Source organism: Melanerpes formicivorus, unplaced genomic scaffold, assembly GCF_026170545.1.
Source record: "Melanerpes formicivorus ecotype bairdi unplaced genomic scaffold, bMelFor1.0.p_v2 SCAF_4, whole genome shotgun sequence".
NCBI classification, from domain to species: domain Eukaryota; kingdom Metazoa; phylum Chordata; class Aves; order Piciformes; family Picidae; genus Melanerpes; species Melanerpes formicivorus.
The window spans coordinates 15,867,936-15,872,455 of NW_027142356.1; positions in this window are offsets into that span (position 1 = coordinate 15,867,936).

Genomic DNA, 4,520 nt, shown 5'->3' on the forward strand with positions numbered 1-4,520 from the left:
CAGGTATACTAAAGCAGAGGAAGAAGCCACAGGAAATCTAATGGATAAGCAGTGGAATATTTATGATTTTAGAAGAGAGAGGAGGCAAGTTCTGCTGGCGTGTTACAGGACAAGGGCCTGGAACAGAGCTTGGAAGGCTTCTGCTTATCTCAGAAATTATGAAACAATTGCTTTACAAGTGAAAACCAGAACAGCCAATTTGAGCAGTTTTAAAGATAACACATTTGATGCAGAGCATTTTAAGAATCCAGAGATAAATAACAAAAGCAGCCTGAAGAAAACTTACAGACTGCATTAATTATATTGGACAGATTATTTCTAGAAAATTATATTGTCACAAATGTGACCTACCTATATATCAAAGACATGAAGGCTCATGTAAGCAGAAGCAGTTTGGCCCAGCTGTCCTTCATTATAGCCTTCCAGCTTAGCTGAGGGTTAGACCCTAAAGTCTCTGCTGACAGATGTTTGTGTAATACTTTATTTAGTTGCTTTTGCAAGAAAAGGATGAAATTATTGCCTTTGCTGACAGGAATCTTAACAGTAACTTGAATTTGCAATGGTACCTGTTTCTCACAGTTCATCTGATGCAGTTTTAGCTATGTAAGTAAGTAGCTTTGAATCTTCCTCAATTTCATCAGAGACTTCTGAATAGCCTTAAGGTCTTAGGCAGACCAGTTGTTAAAGCTTAGTACCAGACAGGGCCTCACAAACCCACGAGGGAAAAATGCATGAAGTCATTCATACTACATGGACACCATGGTTAAGTGAGCTGAGTGGTCAGTTTAAAGGTGTTTGTCTTTTCACTTGGAGTTTAACTTAGATGTAATGATTTTATATTTAAAGATACTATTCAGTAGTAAGCAATAACTTATGTTACACCACTGACAGTACAAAAATAACTTCACTTTGAAGAGTGCTGCATTCAGTTTGAAGTTGCAGTTTCTGCAATTATGTGAGGTACACCCACTCCTACCACCCATCATGTTTATCTATACTGTCTTTTTGCACTTTCTGTGACAAGTATCTGATTTTCTTCATGTCATAGGAACACTTATACAATGCTATCTAAAGACTCAAACGGAGAAGCAGATGCTTCTTCAATACCTTTGTTTAAAAGGAATATTCAGGTGAGAATTTCTGTTTACAGAATCATGTTTCGGATTGGAAAGGATCTTTAAAGGTCATCTGGTCCAACCTCATTTAGTTTAATACTATGCTTCCAATATTCTCCACTAAAGATTACTGTTCATATAGAGCTAACATGCACAAAAGAATGCTTAACCTGAGAAAGTGAAAAGGCAAATGAAAAGATAAAATTATTTTGCCTGGATAAATCAGGGATAACAAGTAAAGAAAAAATAATATATGGATATACAAGCCTGTCATTTTGAAAGGCTATGATGATCATAGACAATCCTTAATACAATAATATATACCTTTAACAATTTCTTCTTTACCGAAGGAGAAATAAATAAGCTTAAGTGCAACATTATTCAAAAACAATAACGCAAGAGTTTAAGTTAACAGCATGCTCAGAATCAGGTATGATACAACCACATTAGAATAATACAGCTGGAAGCACTATTTCTGGCATTTCTTAAAGCTCTTGCTTTTTGGATTCTTTTTCTTTCACATAATCACAGTATAAATTATGTTTATCTTAAAATATGTGCAGTATTCATCTTCTTCCTTTTTAACAACAGGAAATATGAAGATAAAACTAGAAAGGAGGATCAGCTTTATTACTGGTAGCAGAAGCAATGAGCTTACTCTTCTCCCAGATATTAAATGCAAGGAGCAGCTTCTGAAACAGAAAAGCATAGCTTCAATTTGTAAAGCAGGAAAATATTAGCACACCGGGTATGGAGAAAGGAAAGGAAAGGAGGAGACATGAGAGTAAAATTCCCTTTCAGCTACAAAAATAGATCTAACTGAACTTACGATAAGGACTATGTGACATATCTGCTGATAGTAACAGAGCTGGAACTATCTGGGCCTATCTACCACTATGGGCACTAACATATTCATCACCGATATCAGGAAAATCTTTATCAAGGAAACAGATACCTATTTAGAGATGGAAGAAATGCAAACCAGCAATTTCTATAGAGGTTTTAAGAAAATACTTTGCTACCTTCTCTTAAAAGTTAGGAAAAAATTAAAATGGGACTGTATCTGCAACAAAGACTCAGTGTTACAAATAAGGGCTTACATGAAAGAAAAAATGTAAACATAGAATTTAATGTCTCTTAAAAGGTAAACCCTGCAATTTTGAAATATTTTCTACATTAAAGGCCCCATTATAATTTTAAAGTTAAAGAACTTTGTATAATTTGACATGTTTATCTGAAGTTCCTATTTCTAATCTATTCAGAATCCTTACATGGAAAAATGGCTGATTTTGTCAGTTTATCGGGAAGTTCTTTAGTCTCATTTTTTTCCCAAGCACAAAGGCCTTGCTGCAGACTTGCACTATTGCTCCATTACTCAAAGCTGTTCTTATCTTCTCAATGACTTACAGAACTGCAGCTAACCTTTCTCCTGATAAGACAACACTAGCTACTGTTATCTGGAAAAAACAGCAAATGTCAATCTTCTATTACAAAAATGTAGCTAAGACTAAACTGTTTATATTATACTAGACATATCTGTCTACTTTTGCCAATAAACTACACCAAAATAGAAAACATGTATCTTAATTTATATGGTTTAGACGAACATGCTATAGGTTCTATTTGCAGTAACGGTTATTTTATTTTGTATGATGCCCAGCACTGGAGCAACAAAACCCAAACAAAAAAGCATCTAGTAAATTATCTGACTTAAAGTTCAGATTTAAAAGCATTATTTTTGCATGAACAGTGAACTTATTTTATATGAAAAAGGCTACTATTCCTTAAACTACTCCAGATATAACTTTGAGTTCATTTTAAAATAGAAATCTTGAGCTCAGGCAAGTTCAAGCTGAGGAAAAACTCTTTATTTGTAAGGTGTTATGAAAAAAAAACTCAGAGTTAAACAAAGATCATCCCTTGCTTGATTTATCATTTCTGTTTAAAATATGTAAATAAGTTATGTTTCAAAACTTTTCATTCATTTTTGTAAATACATTTTCCTCTTTAGTTCCCACAGGAAAATACATAAAAATACTTGTAACAACAGTCATCACAGGTTACACTGGATATCACAGTTGTGTAACACAAAATACTGAGAACATCATTTAACTTCAGATCCCACATTCATTTAATGATGTATATGCTGCTGGAGGTATTAAACCAGCTTGGTTATCAGCAAGAGCAGTTACAGCAACAGAGATTGGCATTTGCTGGCCAACAGACTTTCTGAGTTTTGTAGCCTGTGTTGACCTCAATAACAAGCCCTGGTAACAAGTCAGGACCTGTGCTACTCAATTTACTGATAACTTAGGTATGCTTACACAGGCTACAGTTACAATTATATTAAAACGGACTTAGAGTGAAAATAACAAAGATTACCAGACCTAACATATGCTGCAGAGCACACATGGGTTTTAAGCACTCACATTAAAGCTTGCTCAGGTAGTCAACAACAAAAAATCGCCATACCCCACCTCCAAACATTAAATACATAAGTATAACACAAACAGCATACCTGATAGGACTTGCACTGTAGAAACTAAACAATGCGGAAGACACTGCACACACAACAAAACAAACCAAAACTAAACCAAACAAAAAAACAAAGTTAAATGAATAATCAAGATAACTTAACTGAGGTGGATTTCTTTAAAGTTAATTATCTGCTGAAGTGTGCTGCTGAGGGTCACCACAGGTCTGAAATGTTTGTTACATAAAGCCTGAAAACTTTTTCTGACTTCTGTATAATTTTAAATAACCTGTCAGATTGTCTCTTCCTCTCACTTACATGTCTGTGACTTGCACAAGATTCAACATACTGTCACATTCCATCCTCACATTAACTGAAGGTCTATGAGATCATTTGCCAAAGTAATATTACTGTCTTCATACTGAGGCAATACACATGAAATATCCTGTAACACTTTGAAAGCTTGCAAGAAAAATACAGAAATACACTTACACGGTAGGTAACATTGGAATAGAATGACATCTGGTGACAAGAAGACACAACTCTGGCTGGTCAGTAACACCATGACAGAACAATGCATTAGTTTCCACTGTATCCAGGGTGACTGTGATATCTGTGATACTAGACCTGACCTCATACATTTCCTAAGATGTTACAGCACTCAAAAATCACCACAATAGACTTAATGAAGGTTGGGACGAGTCTCTCTGAAATACTATAATACGAAACAAAGCACTAAAGTATTTACTCACCTCATAAATCATAAGAGATGTCACTAATCTAGTAACAATAAAGTCCTTAGGAGAGAAGGGATTTTTAGTTTCCAGAAAACTGAAGGTGATGTGCAATAAACAGAATAATGTAATAATATCATGGCCTGTTACTGCCAAAGAGAATATCCATCCCAAACCCTCCCATCCCATCTAGTTAAC